General features: G+C 38.8%; 1 long non-coding RNA gene across 1 annotated transcript in view; it reads left to right on the top strand.

The window, feature by feature from the left end:
* Positions 1–21,754, top strand: part of Gm11823 — a 75,240-nt gene that overhangs the window by 11,053 nt on the left and 42,433 nt on the right. The window contains exon 2 of the long non-coding RNA XR_390418.1: positions 16,906–17,046. This is a non-coding gene — a long non-coding RNA (predicted gene 11823). The remainder of the gene's footprint in view (positions 1–16,905; positions 17,047–21,754) is intronic.

Here is a 21,754-nt window from a genome sequence, read left to right as displayed (position 1 = left end):
CTAAGTAAGTCTACCACATATAATTGAGTCTCGCTACTGATAATATAGCAATCAATAGATGAGTGGATAAGGACAAATATGATATACACATAACAGGTTTGGTGACCTCTAAAATAAGGCAAACTATAACATTATATAAATGTAGTTGAAGTTATATCATGTTAAGCAAAATAAGCCAGACTAAGAAAAGCAAATATTTCATCTTTTCTCTTGCATGCAAATTCTATATTTAAAGGACATATATTTTATACTGATATGTATTTTATAAATATATGTGATATGAAAGTATAAAGAAACTATTGGGTGAGAAGAAGGGTTCAGTAGAAGTGAGAAGACAAGAGAATGTAATGTATAATGATTGTGAGCAGAGTACAAGAATATATATATGAAGCCTTCTGGTCTGTTGGGGCCGGCACCCTGAGCAGACCTTGGGTGCAAATTCTGCAGCCAGCCCCACAACACCCAGACACAGCTCTACTCCCAGGTGCTTTAACATGCCCAGGATTAGAGGATTACAGGATCACAGGAGCTTGGCACACCAGGATCTCAATGTCTCAAAGGAAGCTTGACTCCCAGGAGCTCGGACACACCCAGGATCTCAGGATTGCAGGATCCCAGAATTCACAGGATCACAGAGACAGCTTGACTTGAAGGAGTTCGACACAACCATGATCACAGGAAGGACAGGCTTCAGTCAGACATAGTCAAGTCAAGTAGCACTAGAGATAATCAGATGGCGGGAGGCAAGCATAAGAACATAAGCAACAGAAACCAAGGTTACTTGGCATCATCAGAACCCAAGTCTCCCATCATAGATCCTGGATACACCACCATACCGAAAAAGCAAGATTCAGATCTAAAATCACTTCTTATTAAATCACTTCTTATGATGATGATAGAGGACATTAAGAAGGACATAAATAACTCCCTTAAAGAAATACAGGAGAACACAGATAAACAGCTAGAAGCCCTTAAGAGGAAACACAAAAATCCCTTAAAGAGTTACAGGAAACATAATCAAACCAGCAAAGGAAAGGAACAAAACCATTCAGGATCTAAAAATGGAATTAGAATCAATAAAGAAATCACAAAGGGAGTCAACCCTGAAATTAGAAAAACCTAGGAAAGAGATCAGGAGTCATAAATGCAAGCATCACCAACAGAATACAAGACATAGTCGAATCTCAGGTGCAGAAGGTACCATAGAAAACATTAACACAAGTCAAAGAAAACACAAAAAGCAAAAAGCTCCTAACCCAAAACATCTAGGAAATCCAGGACACAATGAGAAGACCAAACCTAAGGATAACAGGTATAGAAGAGAGTGAAGATTTCCAACTTAAAGGGCCAGTAAATATCTTCAACAAAATTATAGAAGAAAACTTCCCTAACTCAAAGAAAGAAATGCCCATGAACATACAAGAAGCCTACAGAACTCCAAAGAGACTTGACCAGAAAAGAAATTCCTCCTGTCACATAATAATCAAAACACCAAATGCACTAAACAAAGAAAGAATCTCAAAAGCAGAAAGGGAAAAAGGTCAAGTAACATATAAAGGCAGACCTCTCAGAAGTACACCAGACTTCTCATCAGAGACTATGAAAGCTAGAAGATTCTGAGCAGATGTCATACAGACCCTAAGACAACAGAAATGCCAGTCCAGACTACTATACACAGCAAACTCTCAATCACCATAGACGGAGAAAACAAGATATTCCATGACAAAACCAAATTTACACAATATCTTTCCACAAATCCAGCCCTAAAAAGGATAACAGATGGAAAACACCAACACAAGAAATGAAACTACACCATAGAGAAAGCAAGAAAGTAATCTTTCAACAAATCCACACAAACATAATTCTACCTCTAACAAGAAAATTAACAGAAAGTAACAATCATTTTTCTTAGTATCTCTTACCAACATATCCTAAGAGATTGAAATTCAAAAATATGAGGAATTAGAACTTTGTCAGCTGTCATCCCATGGTCTCTCTAATTTGGTAATGGGAGAAATAGGTCCAATATTGTACAATCCATATACACTTTCTGCTTGTTTGTATATGACAGGGTCTTGCTGTGTGCTACATAATGGTCTTGAAATCATGCTTCTCCTATCTCAGCCTCTCTATTAGTAGGATTGTTTATTTGATATTTTCACACTATACTATGGTTAACAGAACAGCTTACATATTTCAAAATTATTTATACAGCCAAAAAATAATGTAGACAAGTAATTTGGGAGGTGGCTTGTAAGAGAACAGCAAAGAGTGAGGCTTTGCTTGATATTTGTAATTATTGTTATCAATTTTGAAGAAGAGGACTTTATAAGTTACTCTTATTCTGAGATGAATGCTTTTCAAAATCATCACAGCCAATGAACCAGAATCTTACCCTCACCTAACATCTGTGTCACCCTCCAAGCAAAACCATTCTTCATTGAAACAGTTGATGAATGACTTCATGGATAGACCATATTAAAACACACACCATTTCTTAGATGAATGTAACCTGTTCCCTGCTGGCTGAGAATGACAACAATCACTCAAGTCAAATAGCTTTGACCATAGCAGGAAATCTGTATCCAAAAATCTTGCCTACAATTCATTCCTTGGCACAGCAGAACTGTCAACTCTTAGCTTATCTACTATGGAGGTAAAATCCTTTGGTGATGTGAGGGACAAGTACAGCCTCATAACAATGAACTTCTATGTCCAAAAACTGTTCTGATTTTGTGTTTGTATACAATAAGCTAAGATTTTAAGCTCTACTAAAAACAAAACAAACAAACAAACAAACAGAAAGACTATCTATTTATGTTCATTTAAAAAAAACCTAAGAGTGATATATTATCTTACAATGTCATAAAGTTAATATATTTGGAGTTATTTAAAATTTATATTGAGAGAAACATATATATTTTCAGTATTGCTGTAGACAAGTATTTACATAAGACTGTTCAATTGATTGTTTTTTATCAAACAACTTTTATAATACTCATTTTTATTGTTACAATATTTTATAAATTTTAAAGAATATGATAAAAAACGAATGGAATTGCAGGTTTTGAAGGGGGGCTCTCTGGGAAGAGTTGGGATACAAAAGGAAATGAAGAATGAGATGTAAGTCTATTTACTCAAAATATGTTTTTGATTGTTAACAAATTCAGATAAATTAAATGCAATAAAACTTGAATCAAAGAAAAAAACATATATATATTTATATATATAAACATCATAATAAAAGCCATTATTTGTTATGCTAACGAGAAATAAATACATAGGCACAGAAATGCAGACCTTCAGCAACCACCCAGACCTGCTATATTGAAATCTTCATTTTCACAAACTTGAATAGTTATAGGTATATTAAAATTTGAGAAGTTGTCAGTTCTAGAAGATAGGTACTTTAGAGACTTAAATGTGTTAGTTAGCTGGGATATTATCATCTTGTACCACTTCATTCCCATTAATTTACAGAGCAAATGCTGTCTTCCTCTAAGCTGGAGGGAAATAAGTGATAGGAGTTTTCCATGAACACTTATCAACTGATGTTGTATTGGGTTTCTGATCCAATCCAGGCACTAGCTCTGTTCTGTAAGAAATACCAGTCGAGGCATTGGTATGAAAAATAAATCCTGAAGTCCCAGAGATCAAATCTGTACAAGTTTATTTCTCCATAGAATCTAAGTAAATGGTCCTGTTCAACAAGTGGGGTTGTGTTGCAGTAATGATATCATTTATCTAAGGACTCCTCTATGACTCTTCCCTTTAACCACTAGGTACATAGTCCCCTTCCGTTTCCCCTGCAGAAAGCAGGCTGCTAGAGAAGCAGAACTTAGGGATCTCATGGGTGGTATCCACAGGCCCTGACTGAAGATGGTGTGCATCCTTTCTCCCCAGATGCTGTTGACCACAACTCAAACACATGGTGACCATATCTGAAGCAAGGAAACAGACTTACTATGTGGTTCCAGATGGGGAGACAGTGTAATTGGGTGAAAATGTGCCAATGTTTGTCCTGATAAACTTCCTATGTAAAAGATAGGGACACAAGTAAAGAACCAGACAGAATAAAGTTAGTATTGGAAGCCCTTAAGAAACCTGAATGAATTGACATTTGATGTATGATTGAACACTTAGTATGAAGAAAAAATTAAAATGAGTAGTTCATCTAATTTTTTTTCTGAGTATCTAGAAGGTGACAATCAGTACTTTTTTGGTTGAGAAATGGGAAACCCAAGATCCAAAGATATTAACTACCTCACCATATTGATGCCAAGATTCAGATTTCTCAGCACATACAGCTGGGGCTGTGTTGATATCTGTGGCCAAGGTTAGAGCAGATGTCCATGATCTGCACTGCTGCTTAAAGCCATATTGATGTTTGTGGACCATGCTAACCCTGAGAGCCATGTCTGGGTCAATGATCCTTCTGGAGCCAGGGCCTGTGTTGTTGCTCTTGGTCCTTGTTACCAATGAGGGCATTTGTGGCTATGTGTGGTCTACGATGTCACCAAAAACCACATGGAAGTCAATGGTCCTTGCCTCCCACTGGCTAAAAAGAGCAAGAAAGCTACCTTTGCAATGGTATTTATCTTTATCAATGACTTAATCACAGTTGAGAAAAAGGGACATAGAAGGCTTCTGTGACAACCACATATCCCAACCCTACCCTAAGTAATAGCTTAGACAGGAAACCAACTGTCTAAGAAAACTCTTTAAAAATGTGATAAGGATGCTGAAGTGTAGCTCTTCACATCAATGTCTTCTGGCAGGGGTGAGGGTTAGGAAGGACTCAGTTTTCTTTTCTCTACTAATCTATCTACTTATTCACTCTACATCCCAATTGCAACCCACCTCCTCCAAGTCGCCCCATAGCTCCTCCTCCTCTTACCCCCTCATTCCACAGATAATGGGAGGTCCCTGCTGGATAACAATCCACCATTGTACCTCTAGTCACTGAAGGACTAGGCAGTCCTCTCTCACTGAGGGTAGACAAGGCAGCCCAGAACAGGATCCAAAGGACAGCAATAGAGTCAAGGTAAGCCCCAGCCCCAGATTTTTGGGGACCTACATGAAGACCAAGCCGCACATTCATAGTACATGTGCAGGCTGGAGGGGGCTGAGTGGACTAGGTCCAGCCAATGCATACTCTTTGGTTGGTGGTTCAGTCTCTGGGAACCCCCATAGGTCCAACTTAATTGAGTCCATTGGCACTCCTATGGAGTCCCTATCCTCTCCTGCCTCTGAATTCTCCCCACTGCTCTTCCACAAACTTCTCAAGTTTCATTCAAGGTGGGTCTCTGCTTCTACCTCAGTCAGCTTCTGTGTGGAGCTTCCCAAAGGACAGGCATGCTAGGCTCCTGTCTGCAAGCACAACAGAGCACCATCAATAGTGTCAGGGACAGGTTCCCACCCATAAGATGGGTCCCAAGTTGGGCCAGCCATTGACTGGTCATTCCCTCAGTCCCTACTTCATCCCTGTCCACATGGTTTTCTTTAGGGGTCTAGACACTGGGAGTTCAGCCATGCTCCAGTGAATATAAGGGCAACACAAGTTGTTCTTGAGTGTTTTGCTTTTTTTTTGAGGAGAGGGGTGTCACAATGGTGGGGGACAGACATGGAAAGACTGGAAAGAGAGTTTGTGAACAGGTGAGATATTTGCAAAAGAAGCAAGGAAACAGAGAAAGATAATAAAATTTGCTATCAGGTTAGCTAGTATTATGAACCATGTCTAAAGAAACCATAAAAGTATTTCAAAGATCCTTACTTGAAGGACACCAGGATGGTACATTTTCATCTTCCCTCTTTTAGCCAAGAGTAAGAGAACCTCATGAGAATGGATTTTTCTACTTGGTAGCTATATCCTAAGTTAGGAAATCCTAGGTCAGAAGAAAGAAGAACATCCTATAGACTAAAGAGATGATTCAGGTCACAGCTGACAGGTAAGATAGAAGCCATAGACTTTCTACTTCAGAGAACAGAGAGGAGAAAAAGGATGCAAACTGCCTTAGTAGATGTAACCAATATAATCTATAGCCTGGATGGAAAGTAATTACTGAGGTTACCAAGCAACTAGACTCATTCCCCTAATTGAAGACAGGGAGAAGATTTTTCCTTGATGGTACAGTGGTCAGAGAGAAAATAAAGACATTTGCAGTAACCCCAAGGAGTCAGCTAAGTGGTGGTATCCTTCAAGATGAATGGATTAAGGATAACCAAATGTCTTCTTTTCTAACAACATTTCAACCACATGAATATTGATTACTAAACTTCTGGTCCCATAAGGTTATTATATGCAGTGCTCAACCCTGAATGACTAAAATGAATGCCATTTTTTCAACATCACTTATCTTCAGTCTCTATACTTTTGTCCCTTGATTAGAAGGCTTAACACAAAGCTCTATGCATACATAATGCACACAATTTTTTCATATGAAGTGTTCTTGATTACAGAAGGATAACAAGAAAGATTTAAATAGTGCAGGGCAATCTCTCTGAAAAGTCCACTGGACAAAGATAATTACTCTGCAACTTAGCATTTGAGAAAAGTGTAGCCCTATGAACTGAATGCACAATGAAATAACTGTTTTTTCAACTGTTAAACCATGGCTGAGCACATCTGGAAATCAAAACTTAGAAGAAAAATAGATGGAACCGTATTCTCTTAACAGAGACCACGAAGGAAAGGGCCAGAGAAGGGACAACTGGGAGATATTAATCAATTTCAGAGTTATTGTCTCTGAGTGGGTTGAACCTGGTCAAACATATATTCCCTCTTCCACCTTTACATATCTGACTATAAACATAGAATTTCTGGTCTGGTCGTGGAAGTTTTGGAATCAGAAAAACATCCCCTTACTTAAAGTAGACCTGTTTGGATATATAAAATATATGTAAGAACAGCTACAAATGGCCTCAGTAAATTTGAAATTAGGATACCTGGTAAATTATAGACACTACCTGGGTTCCATAGAGTCTGTGGGACAGGAAACAGATGTTTGCATCAGCTCTCTGTGGGCACCAAGCAGAGGGTTGTTTATATCAGAGCTCGCTGTGCTGACCACAGATGCATAAAGGGTACTGCATTTTCCAACTACTTTTTTTAAGGGGCAAAATAGTTTTGTCAGATAATTCAATTATATGCATGAATGACAATAGCAAGCTCCTCACAAAGAACCAAGTATAGGTACAAATTTGATATTGGGAGGGAGATCACAAGAGTAAAGCTGTCTACTGTTCTGTAAGTCTTCTGGGTTCCAACCGTTCACACATTTTTTCCATTTATTTTAGTATTGCATCCAGCATTTTGTCTCACCTGCAATATAAATAAAGTGATTTATCTATAAAATGACTATATCAATACAAACTACAAAAGAGAGGATTGAAAAGGGTCACTGACCGCATTTTCCTTTCTGTTCCAGAAATTATTCTTCTCAGTCCTCAACAGATACAATACAGTCAAAGGCTAGGGACAGCCACTTCTTTTTATTCCCTGAGCGAGGCATCAGAGCAGGAGAAGGTAGAGAGAGTACAGGAAAACCTCTCACACCCAAGTCTTATACATTTCATAAAGATTTGAAATACTGTTCTTCCTCTATTAAGGTAGAAACCCATGAAGGTTTTTACGTACAGGATTGACATAACATGATATATCTGTCCACTTGTATGGAAAATAGACTTTCAGGTGCAAACACTGGAAGAAAGGGATAGCTATTATGGTGGCTCAGGTGAGAATAAGAAGAGACTGGAGAATTCCTCTGTCACTTTCCTCAAATGAATTTTTTTTCCAAAATTAATAAATCATACTGTAACTGCATTTATGTCTGTTTCTTTGCAATCTATATAAATGGGAGCCACTAATATTAGAAGTACAGTTCATATTCTAACCCATCTGAAGACTCCAGCCACAGCAACCATCTGACTGAAACACGTGAGACTCAAAATAAACAGTGACCATAAGAACCAAGCAAACTACAGCCCTGAAAGGCTGTGACAGTCAGCTTTGGGTGCTTTGTGGCATGCATAAAAACTATCTGAAATGCACAAATTATAGGACTTTTAGTTAATGTTAACACTCAAATCTCTGTTATTGACTACTCTCCACATTGAGATCCATTCATTTTTCTTTACCATAAACTGTTTTTATAACAGATGAAGACAAAAACAGAATGATGTTGAGAATTTTTTATTACACTTAACCTGAGAAATAAGTTAAACTTTGAGACATACATTTTTAATTGAAAATATGTTTTTTCATACATGGTCCCGCACCCAATTCCTTCCAAATCTTTCCCATCTTCCCACACACCCAAATCCACACCTATTCTTTCTTTCTCATTAGAAAACAAATAATCTAAAAACAAACAAAAGCAAACGAAAATGAAGAAACCAGAATAAGACAGCAAGCACACAGAGAAAGAGAGAGGGAGAGAGAGAGAGAGAGAGGTGCATAAAGATGCTCACTAGATACAAGAGGACTGATATACATATGAACTCACAGAGACTTTGGCAGCAGCAAGCAGTAGGACCAGAACAGGTCTAAACTAAATGGGGTCCTGATTCTTGGAGGGGAAGGACTCAAGCTCCCACCTTTAATCTAGAAGCTATCTTCAATTGATAACCATTCTTTCAATCTATGTGTTGAGTACTCACAGGCTACAAGTACCAAATGGAGCAAAACAGGAAAGGGTCCCAACTTCCATTTCAAGAGAACTAAAAGAAACTGAAACAAGGAATAACAAAAATACCAGGGACACTGCTAAGACTCAGATCAGGAGTGGTCTGATGGTAGTGAGTGGTCGAAAGATGGGTAACAGAGCATGCAGGGTGGGATCTCACTAATGTGACTTCTACTGAGAATGACAATGGTCACTGTTAAAGTTTTCATAGTAAGCTGTAGGCCATGATGGTGCTTGCCTGTAACCCCAACCTATTCTACCTTCCGATCATACCCAGAATCTAACAGTTTGGATCACTGTAACTGCCACTACGCTCCCAGGCAATACTGTCTTTTAAAATTCCTCCTAACTGACCCACCCCCCACCACCAGAAGAGTCTTGTGAACTTTAAACCTTCTGTATTGGTCCTTTCCAAAAGCTGCTGTAACAAAATTTTACAAACTGAATGTTAAAGCAGTAGCTTTCTGTGCTTCCGGGGCTAGACATGAAATCAGAGTGTGAGCAGTGAAGACCCTCTGAGGGCCTTAAGAGAGAGGCATCCATATCCCTTTCGCGTTTGTGATGTTTACCAGCCCTCCTTGGCATCCATTGCCCTGTGGCTGCATCTCTTCTGTCTCTTCCCTATCTGCAGATGCCATTATCATCTCTGCATCTCCAAATTCCCATCTTCTAAACTTCTACACTAGGGTTTACAGCCTCATCTATACTTGATTAGGCCTTCAAACACCAAATATCCAACTATTTGCAGAAAGGGCTATCTTTGAGAGAGATACAAGGCACGATTCAACCAATTGGATTTAGCTTAGCTCAGTTGTTTAGTTTGGTGATGTGTTTCCTTCTGTGTTCTTTTGAAACAACATCTCAATATGTATCTCTGGCTGGCCTCAAAGTGTCTATGCAGTCTAATTTCACGTAGGGGTTTGTGATCCCCTACAGGATTCCTCCAAGGACTGGGATCACAGGCATGCACCACCATGTTCATTTTATTATGCAAGCTTCATCAGTGTCCGAAGTCAGTCATACTTACTAGTAGTCGCATTAGTGAGCTCACACCCTCCAAGCTGTATCTGAGTTACTCTTCTTTAGATCTCTTAGTGCCACCCTCCCTTTATGACATACCTGTTTCCTTGGCCTTTTATCTTCTTTCTTGAGACCCCCTTGGTTCTCTTTCTCTTCTTCATGCTCTGCTCAGCAAGGCTTTCTCAGATTACTGTTTTTTAAAATTCCTAGGCTAACCCCTCAGTCTGGCAACCCTCTGTCCCTCTTCTTGGGACCCCTTTTCTCCTCTCTACAAAGCAGTGGCTGTCACCATTATCTCTGCCCAGGAAGCTACAGTATACAGCTCAAGATTACAAGGCAGGAAGTAGAGAGGCTGCTCCCAGGAGTTACTCCGGGGCTTGGACTCCTGCTCTGCGCAGTCCCTGAATGATGACTGTCTGCAGTTTATTCGTAACCCACCTGGCTAGGTGATAAAAGCCAGGATCAGTGACAATCAACAGATGTCCTCATATTTTCAGCTCTTTTTGTTTTGTTTTGTTTTTTGTTTTGTTTTTTTGTTTTTTTTTGTTTGTTTGTTTGTTTGTTTTTTTTTTTTGTTTTTCGAGGCAGGGTTTCTCTGTATAGCTCTGGCTGTCCTGGAACTCACTTTGTAGACCAGGCTGGCCTCGAACTCAGAAATCTGCCTGCCTCTGCCTCCCAAGTGCTGGGATTAAAGGCGTGCGCCACCACGTCCGACTAGCTCTTTTTTTTTCCTTTTTTTTTCTTCTCTCTCTTTCTCTCTCTCTCTCTCTCTCTCTCTCTCTCTCTCTCTCTCTCTTTGGTTTTTTTTTTTTTGGTTTTTTTTTTTGTTTTTTTGGTCAATGTTCATAAAAGACTGGTTCTTAGGGAAAGCCTTGGGGTGGAAATTCTGAGGTGAAGGCATAAACCAAGGTTGTTCTTTTTGACTAATGATCCAAAAAAAAAAAAAAATGCTCACTGGTCAATAAAGAAGATTTTTACTTTTTGGAATTCCCTTTGCATCTTTGAACCCACGAGATGCTAAGGCCTGCAGAAGAGTTCAGATGTTAAAGTTACTTTATTCAGCATACATGTTTATATAAAACAATCAGATATAATTGTCAGCGATATCATTCCCAAACAAACTCATCTAATGCTATGATGTCATATAGACACACTTTTATTTTATTTTTATAATCACACACACACACACATGGGTTTTTTTTTAATTTTTGTTGTTGTTGTTTTGTGGGGTTTTGATATTGTACAAAAAAAAATCAAAGAAACAAACAAAAGAGAATCATTTGTAGAAGAGGAGTTTCAGAAAATTACCCAGTGCTAGGCTTAGTCTTCAGTTCTGAAGGTGAACCTTCCGGTAGGGCTCTACTTAACTATTAGCCGATTACTGTGGAGAGTGCTTTTAATGGAGTACTAATTTGTTCTCCATAGCCATGCAAAGACAAGAATCTTATCTCTGCTTTCTAGATGAAGAAACTGGGTATTTGGAATATTTAATGACAGGAACTAATGTCAGATGACCAGAAAGGATGTGAAGACCTTTCTATAAGACTACACACTAGTAGTATGCAAAGATCATCAAATATATTCACAAGTCACAATATTATTCATAATTCACAATGATATTCACCAATTCACAGTGCGAATACACACATGCAGGAATCGTGGTGTTGACTGCTTGTACACACTGTCTGCTCTGGAGCACATCTGCCCTGGCAGTTAATTCTTCAGTCTGAGTGCCTCTCAGCTAAAGTTCTTGAGAATGGAAAAGTTTCGTATTTTTCAGAGTTTTAAACACCTGTATAAATATAATAAAGTACATTGGAGATGAGGGAGGCCCAAGGTTGACTTTGAAATGTGTGTGTTTTGTATACACCTCCCCCCCCCCATTAATTTATTTATTGACTTCACATTCTGATTGTAGCTCCCTCTCTTTCTAGTTCCCCTCACATAGGCCCTCTGCCATCTCACCTCCTTTTCACCTCTGGGAAAAGGGAACACATACCCTGAGTTACCAACCCACCTGGCACCTCAAGTAACTACAGAGCTAGGGATATCCAATCCCACTGAGGCCAGACATGACAGTGCAGGTAGGGGAACAAGATCTACGGACAAGATTTTACTTCTACTTCTGAGTGAAATTCAAGCATCCTCCCTTGGGTCTTCCTTGTTATTCAATTTTTGGGGGTCTGTGGACTGTAGCAAGTACAATTGGATCAACAACATAAAACTGGATATACTAAATCTAATAGAAGAGAAAATGCGAAATAGCCTTGAACCCATTGGTACATGAGACAACTTCCCGAACAGAGCATCAACAGCTCAGGCTCTAAGATAAACAATTAATATAATAAATGGGAGCTCATGACGCTAAATGCTTCTGTAAGGCAGAGGACACACAAATAGGACAAAACAACAGTCTACATATTGGGAAAAGATCTTCACTAACCCTATATCTGACAGAGGGTTAATATCCAAAATAGTTAAAGACCTCAAGAAGTTAGACACCAACAAACCAAACAGCCCAATTTTTTTAAAAAGTGGTGTACAGAGCTAAATAGAGAATTATCAACAGATAATGGCCGCTTCTCTAATGCTTCTCTAATGGCCGGGAAGTACTTAAATAAAGAAATGGTCACTGTTCTTCATTATCAGGAAAATGAAAACCAAAACATCTCTGAGATTCCACATGACACTTATGAGAATGTCTAAGATAAAGCAAAACAACATCAACAAACAAACAAACAAATAATCCTCAAAGGACAGATAATGTTATCCAACATGTGGAGCAAGGGGAACACTCCTTTTGCATTGCTGATGGGAGGGAAAACTTACACAGCCGCTCTGAAAAATCAATTTGGCAGTTTTTCAGGAAAATAGGAATAATTCAACCACTAGTCCCAGCTATACTACTCTTGGACATATATCCAAAAGATGCTCCATCCTACCACAAGGACATACGTCCCACTATGTTCATATTAGTCAGAAACTGGAAACAACCTATATGCTCCTCACCCAAAAAATGAATAAAGAAAATGTAGTTTATTCATACAATGGGATACTACACAGCTATGAAAACCAAAGACATTATATTAATCTTTTATATACAACCTAAAGGTAATTTTATACAAGGTTTTAACTGTGCCTGTGTTTTCACCATGACCAATAACAATAAGTAAAGTGTGAATTTTTTCATTCAAAATAATTGGCAATCCAAAGGTGGTATTTTGAAGCAGTTTGGATTTCAAAGTTTCAAAATAATGGTTTTTAAACCATTGGAGAAGAAATGACTTTCAAGAACCCCAGGGCGTTCCTATCTTGAGCAGTCCTCAAAAAGAATTAAAAAAAAAAAAAAGTGGCACAAACATTATCCTTCCATTATTTTGCAAGTTATCTCAGATTACAACTTTCTATCAAGAACCCAGTAATGTTTCCAGGAAAAGGATGAGTTGTCAGGACTGAATATGGGACATTAAACCTTCCATGTGAGGAGGGGTGTGTGTGTGTGTGTGTGTGTGTGTGTGTGTGTGTGTGTGTCTGTGTGTGTGTGTCTGTGTGTGTTGTGTGTCTGTGTATGTGATTATGCAAGTGTACATAGTGTGCTAGTGTGTGCATGTGTATAGAATAGGATTCAACCTATTCTCTGAAGTCCTCTGGAAACATCTTTTTTATTTATTGTGACAGAATTTCTCACTGGAACCTGGGGAGTTTAGGTTATGCACCCTGGCCAGTGAACTCCAGCGATCTCCTTGTCTACATGCCCAGAGACTGGCATTGCAAGTGTTTGCCACCAAGCTTGGCTCTCTTCTCCTTTCCTTGGGTGCTAGGATCACACTAACTTGGGTCTTTATGATTGTTCTGCAAACATATTGTCATCTGAACTAGCTACTTATCCTCACACTGGACCTTTTCATAAGTCACATGTGAAAAACTCTTTCCTCACACCAGGTTTACAAAATTCTGTACCACAACTGGCAGTACAGATGGCTGATCTCATCGGATTTGTATTGATTTTTATTAGCTTCAACACAGAGCATTTAAATTATCATACCAGTGTCCCACAAATCTGGAAGACTGCTTTTTCAGACATTTGAGTTTTCATGAACTGACAACATGTCTTATGACTAAGAACCAACCTTGGTATGTGAAGAAGCTAATTAAAATATGCTAACTGGTCTGAATTCTACTGGGTACTGTTCTGTAACAGATTTACAAACAGTTATTCTTTTGCTGAAGGAAGAGAAAGTAAACCTCTTTGAAGAATTATTATCTTTAAACCCATGTGTCAGCTGCTACGGCTCCCTCAACAAATGTGGCTTTCCCCAAGATAAGACCCTATCATTCATCATTATATTCTCCACACATATCAATGAAATTAGCACTTAATATGCTCTCAGTTCGCACGTGGAGATTAAATGTAATTCTCTCTAGAGGCACTCTCTCTTTCTGATTCTTGGATGCCATGAACAAGAGCTGTTCTACTTTGTCAAACCCTCTCCACCACGGTGAACTGAAACCAGGAGATAAAGTGAGCCTCCACCTCCAGTTATTTATATCAGGATTTCTGCCACAGTAGCCAGAAGCTCACCCAGGAATGAGAAAAATAGAACATTATTTTTGTTGTTACCTTTTCATATTGTTGGATCGGGGATTTTAAAATGGAATAACTGTGACTCAGTGATTTGTTTCAGTGTAACCAGCAATATGGTGATTTGTTTAAAATAGAGTCATGGAAACAGAAGACGTGGGGTTACTTTAAGTGGAGGCTGGCTTGGTCTGCATAGTGAGTTTCATGCTAGATAGCAATACCTAATGAAACATATCTCTAAGGAGAAGAGGAAGTAGAGAGGAGGGGGAGGGAGGGGATGAGAGGAGATGATCAGATGAGCTTAATGATGCATACTTGAGAGTTTGTAAAGCAACTAACGGAAAGACCTAATGCTGACCCTGACCGAAGGCAATACTAGGATGGTCATACAATTAAGGCCATTAAGGGATGAAATGGGCAACCAATAGGGAGAAACAAGAGGTTCTCAAATGGCAGGAGGTCTCTGAAAAGAATTTACAAACCCCTTGTACTTAGGTAAACAGTAAAGAGTCTGGAAGGCAGAAGCCTTGTTAGACATTGCTACTTTGTGGTTTTAGATCTTCTGGGTCTGAGCCTGAGAAGATGACTAAAAATGTAAGAGTAGCTGCTGAACAACCATAAGACCATTTGCCCAAACTCCCAGCATCCAGGTAAAAAGGCCAGAGTTATGTGTGCCTGTAGCTCCAGTGTTTGGGGTATAGATGTGAAAGGGTCACTGCAGCCTGGCTCCAAGCTCAGAGAGTACTTCTGTCTTAAAGAAAAACTTGTTGATGGTGGGGGGGTGCGTATTATAGAGCAAGACAGTCCTCCTCTGGTCTCCACACGTGCACAGGCATACGCATGTTCACACACACACACACACACACACACACATAGGCATGCACAAGCTTGCACAGGTATACACACATGTACACTAAATAAAAGAAAAACAAAGAAAAAAATTCTTCAGAGTTGTAGATGTGATAGCAACTTTTTATAGGTGAGAGTTTACATTTCCCGAATAGACCTCTATATAGCTCTCATTTCTGACAGCTGACAAAAGGCCAAGTGCTTTTTGGAGCAAGGTGAATGAAATGGCACATGGTTATCTTCTGAGTCTACAGGGCTATCTGAAAATGTGGCAACCATGACCAATTGACATGTGCAGTTTCTGTTTCATCAAAAACTTTTAGTGAATACATCCTCCAGAAGAAGTGAGCAGAGGAAAGTCTAAGAAATACATTAATCAATACTGCAATGTGTTCTTTCCTTCACCATATTGACAGTACACTAAGTAGTCCCCTGCACAGACAGGTTGGAGATTTTCATCTGTGTCGTTTCTCTTTTCCTGGGGTATCTTGTGACACAGTTTAAAGCCATTCTTCCTCAGGAGTTTTTTGGCCTGATCAAGGTCAGCCTCCCATATCTCTTAAGAGAAATCATGGACAAGACATGTTTATCTTCTGAGACAGTCTGTGGGGAAGCAGAATGTGAGAGCTCTGCCAAACATTTGCTAACAAGCAAACGGTTGAGACACCCAACCTTTGTATCACAGGCGATTTTCTCTGAAACATCATCTTTGGATGACTATCAATTCATTGAAAAGTTTTAGAATAACTGCAGTTCCCTTTCGGAGAAAGTTCAAGGAAAGTGCTTCTCGGGAAAATGAAGATTAACTGTGCACGAAGAGCTCATGCAGCACTGGGGAAGTAAGAAAGCAGTTTCCATCCATGCTGTGCTTGGGAACTGCTGTAAAGCGGCTGTAGTCACAGCGTGGATGGAAGTAGATAGCACTTACAAATCCAGAAACCGAATGCTGCCCACGATGCAAAAGAGATAACACACGTGATTTAACTTAGATATATTTGCTCAATGCCTACAGCTGTGTCTATATTGTTTAAAGAAACTGCTTGTAAATTTTAACAAAGTATAAGATGCTAAGACAATAAAAGCTTTACCATTAATTCTGAATGGTACAGTCACTAAGAAATTAGTTTTTAAAAATGTTATCACGTATTAATAATAGATATTTCTTCAACTAAGCAAGTCAGTTCTTCCATACATACAGCTAGCACACACTGACCATATACAACTCCCATTTTCACACCCTCATATACACCTGCTTCCTTAACACCTTTCTGAGTCTCTAGTGATCACTGTTCTACTTTCAGATTGACTTTTTTAGTTTCCACACATGTTACTTGCCTTTTGGCATGTGGCTTATTTTACTTAACATGGTATCCTGCAGTTCAACCAACTTTGTGACAGGTTATAAGACTGCATTTTTCTTTATAGATGAGTACACTTAGTTTTACACACACACACATACACACACACACACACACACACACACACACACACACACACACACACACTCCAAATTGATCTGCTCATCTGTTGAGGAGCACGAAGGCTAATGCCATACCTTAGCTAGGGTGAGTACTGCAATAAACATTGGCAAGCAGGCATCACTGCAAATAGTAATTCTAGGTTTCCAGGGTTTATTTTATTTTTGACTACATATATTAGTTATGTATTATTTATTTATATGTACTTTTATATGTAGATATGTAGATATGTATGTATAAATGCATGTGCGTTTATGTGTATGTTTGTATGTGTATGCACATGGAAGTGCAGATCTACAGAGTCCAGAAGAATATGTCGGATCTCCTAGAGCTTGAGAGCTGCCAGCCTCTTGGAGAGACTTATAGGCCACCTGACATGAGTTCTGGGAACTGAAGTTTTGTCTTCTTGAAGAGCAATATGTCTTAAAATCAGGTACTGTAATAACCCCAGCCAAATGTGCTTGTGTGTGTGTGTGTGAGTGAGTGTATTGTGTGCGTTAGCTATGTAAATTATTTTTTTGGTTCCATATTAATTTTATAAAGTTTTTTATAGTTTTGTGTCAGTATTTTAATGGAGTTTAATATGTAGATCACTGTGGATATTATGAACATTTGGGAGTATTCTTTCCCTTTCAATGTTACAGAACAGTTTGAAGAATTGGTGTTAATTATCTTAAAGTTTGGTAAAATTCAACAGTGATACCATCTGGTACTCTTCCTTGGCAGAAGTATAATTACAGATTTAACCCCATTCACTTGTTATTGGTTACTTATAATTTTGTTGTTGTTATTTCATTTAAGAATTTAATCAATCACATTAAGACATTCAGGCTATAAAAATGCCTATGTAGTATCTTAAAAAGCAGTGCCCATTCCTGCCAAAGTGACTCAAACACACAGTTTGCACTCTCATTCCTAAACTCTGCTGCTCACAGCCCACCTCACACAAATAATCTTTGAACACAAAGATGAGATATCCCAGAGGCCTTCTGCCAAATGCAGAAGTCAATCACAGAAACCACTGATTGTCTGTAAAAATAGTGTGTGTGTGTATATGTATATACACATATGTACATTTTATACACACACACACACATATATATATATACATATATATATATACACACACATATATATATATACGCATAAACAATAGCATATATGTGTGTGCATGTGTGTATAGGTATATAAATATATGTATATAGTACATATAAAAACAATAGCATATACATATATAGATAAATATATATATATATATGTGTGTGTGTGTGTATGTGTGTGATAACTGTTTCACAAAATATACAAAGTGCTAGCATAACAACAAGCATTAAAACCTACATCTAGCCGGGCGTGGTGGCGCACACCTTTGATCCCAGCACTCAGGAGGCAGAGGCAGGCGGATTTCTGAGTTCGAGGCCAGCCTAGTCTACAAAGTGAGTTCCAGGACAGCCAGGGCTATACAGAGAAACCCTGCCTCAAAAAACGAAAACCAAACCAAAACAAAACCTACATCTAGAATTTTCACATACTTCAGAAAGAAAAGCATATACAGTGTCCTAAAGGATGGGGCACAGTCACATAATTGTGTAGTGAACAATGGGACAATATTTTCAGTTGTGTCTTCAAGAGTACAAAGTAGGCTTCCCCGTCTCCTGAATATCCCTGGGACAGTAACATTTGTAGCAATTTCAGAGTTCTTGCTTTGACTGAAGGACTTCATATGGGGCTGGAATGCTATATACATTTCAGGTAAACATCAGTGGCGGACCACTCTCTTGTTGGAGATATTAACGGCCCTGAAGCCTTTGCCAAGAAATGGAAGCACCCCCTGGGCATATGTTTTAAAAAGAAGCATAGCTGCAGAGGTGGCTCCTTGGTAGAACACTATAGTGTGCAAGAGTCCTTGAGTCCCATGCCAGGGCTGAAGAAATTGCAGTTCACTTGAATCACGAAGGATGTGGATCTTTTCTATAGCCACAGTCATGATTATGATGTCTTCATCAGTCTGACCTGTTTTCTCCTCAACAGTTTCATATCTCAGTTCGTCAATACTTGTCACCCGAGGCTGAAAACGCAACCTAACATAAGCTACAAAAACAATATTAAATAAGAACACGAATGAAGAACTTACGTGTATAACCTGAACTGAAAATGTGTCTAGAGATAAAAGTCCAGAGAGCCAAAACTGGGCTGCAGTATGTACCCAGAGCAGACACTATGTGTCCTCATGAACAAGGGAACCAGGTATGTCAGGCATTTAATAAGGACTAATCGTGACCCTGAAATTGGCAACTCCACCCAGCCACCATTATCAATGTCAAATAATATACATCAATTTTGGCTTAACAAGGGCACAAGTTTAGACTAGGAGATGTAATTTGAGGGTGACAAGAAAAGGATAACTCTGGCTGGAAGGCAAGAATCAAGCAGAGGAGCAAAGTAACCACATTTGCTCCTGAGATTAGGAGAATGAGGGGGGGGGGTGCATAGATGCAGCAGTACCTGTGAGCCTGTCGCTGGCACTATTGACTCCTACTCAAAGCCACTTGCTTGTCCCCAGTCAGCTCTGTCTTTCCTTCCTGCATTCAGTGGGGCAAAGAGCACACTAGAATGAGAGGAGCTGAGACATCTTCCTACCTCTCCAGTCTTTCTCCCCACTTCCAATGGGAGGGGCAACACAAAACAAAACAACAAAATCCATGGGCACCACAGTACCCTGCTTTGCTAAGTCAAACAAACATATAAAATATGCTGGGTGGTGGCTCTTCTTAATTATTTATTTTGTTTGTATAAAGCATCTTCATTCTTTGTGGTTTTTTATTTGTATTTTTTATTATTTTGGCTTGCTTTTCTAGATCCTTGATAGAAACAGTTAGCCTGCTTGTTTGAAACTGTTCTTTTTTAAATGATTATTTATTTATTTATTTGTGTGTTTTATGCATATGACTACACTATTTGCACATATACCTGCACACCAGAAGAGAGCATTGGATCCCATTATAGATGGCTAAGAGCCACTATGTAGTTGTGAGAATTGAACTTAGGACCTCTGGAAGAACAACTAGTGCTTTTAACAACTGAGTCACCTTTCCAGACGTCCTCCTCCTCCTCCTCCTCCTCCTCCTCCTCCTCCTCCTCCTTTTTTTCAAATCAGACACCCATTGCTACCAATGCCCTTCTTAGTGCTTATTTTGTTGCATCGTACAGGTTTTGTATGATGCATTTTCATTTCTATTTTAATGTTCCTTCCATTTCTTCAATGATCCACTCTTCATTCAAAAATATTTTTTGAATTCCCATGTTTTGTATAATTCCTAAAATTCTCTTGTTCTTACTTCTAGATTCATTCCAAAGTGCTCAGAAAAAAATGTATTTAGGATATAACATCATTTTAGAGTTCAGTTCTCTGAACATAACAGTCATTATCATCTTAATCAGAGCAGCTATGGTAACTATAAGTGCTCTTCAAGAACAGATCAATTGATGTTCCTTCATAGAGAAAGAAGGGCGCTGTTAAATCCTCACCTGAGGTTCCAGCCACATCTTCCTAAACCTCCTTCCCAGCTATATATAATCACACTAGCTGCCTGTGGTCTTTTGGTCTTGGGGGTCTATGAAGGCAATGGAGTCTATGCAGATGTTTAACTGAAGTGAGAAACTCCATCTATGCAACTAAAGGGAGGCCATTATCCATGAGGAGATGAGACCTTTTGGTCATGTTTGGTTGGGTTTCACACACACTGTCATAAGCAAGCCCCTACATATGCTCCTATAACTAAGTCCAATAGACTCCTTTGTCTACTGGTGGTATCCTAACTGTAGGCAGCAGACAGGTATTCATGTCTCCCTGGAAAAAGCTAATGCAATATATTGTAATGGTTTTGAATTTGTTAAGAATTAATTTAATTTCTAACATGCAATCTATTCTAGAGAAAGTTTTATATGCTGAGGAAAAGAGCATGTACTCCATGGCTGTCTGAAGCTATTGGCTATCATGTTCTACACGTCCATGTTAATTCCATTTGCTCTATAGTATAGTCTCACTCTGATGATGATAGAAATCTGTGGCTTCTGTATTAGGTGTTGTGGCTTTTGATGAGTGTAGGCTATAGAAGCCCCTTCCTTCCCAGTAGTCTTGTATTTGAGCTTATCTCTCTCTTTAATCATATACTGGTTTTTCTGTACAGCTGGGATCTCTGACATTAGACTCAGTAAGATTTACAAGGATTAGATCTTTGTGCATAGTGAGTCTGGGTATCTTAAGTACCAAGCGAAAATGGGTAGACCTACTATCTCTATGGATCATTCAAAGTGTGGACACTCAAAGTTCAGGAAATCATAGTACAGACGGAAGAATACATAAGATACACACAGCTTGGCTACTCTTAATGTGTGAGTGGTGTCCTATACCAAGTGCTGGGGTATCTACATGATGGAATATCCTAAAGCCCTGTTGAGGCTGACTCTGGAAGGTAATTCACTAAAAGGAAGATCATGGCACCCTGATGCTGGATGGTATGCAGAAATTTTATGCTCTATCTTATTGTTCTCAGCTGAGTAATCAAGTGATCACAAGATTGATCTAATCAAATTGATGATATAAACTTTTTATTCCTATAGCTACATGACATTCAGAAAACATTCTAGGTATTTATGGATGAATAAAGTAAAAAAAAAATCTTACTTAAAATATGGTTTTTAAAGTATGAGTCAAATCAAGTTTGTAAAGAAAAATAATTTTTGATGTGTGGCAAGCTCCAATTCCCTGTATAAAATTAAGTCATTCTCTTGTCTGGAGTTTTGTTATTTTCACTAATGGCTGTCTAGGTTGGCTTAACATAGCCTCTGTGTATCTCAGTGAAACACACTTACAGCTACCATAGGCAACTGGCATCTTTATTTGAAAACCTTCCAGATGAAAATGTGTGAATGTATCAGTCTAGTTGTAGTCCATAGAATTACAGACTTTAGGACCCTGGCTATTGATAAGCATGAAAGATTAAGAGAACCTAGAATTTTTTTGAACAAAATCTTGGGCATCCTGAAGACAGTACTTTAGACCACCTTAATGTTGGTACCCAGGGTGTGGCAGTAGTCATCAGCTTAATTATTTACTTCTCCTATAAGGCGTATCTTATACG

The sequence above is a fragment of the Mus musculus genome, chromosome 4 (genome assembly GCF_000001635.26).
Source record: "Mus musculus strain C57BL/6J chromosome 4, GRCm38.p6 C57BL/6J".
Lineage (NCBI taxonomy): Eukaryota > Metazoa > Chordata > Mammalia > Rodentia > Muridae > Mus > Mus musculus.
This window is presented reverse-complemented; position numbering and strand designations above follow the sequence as displayed.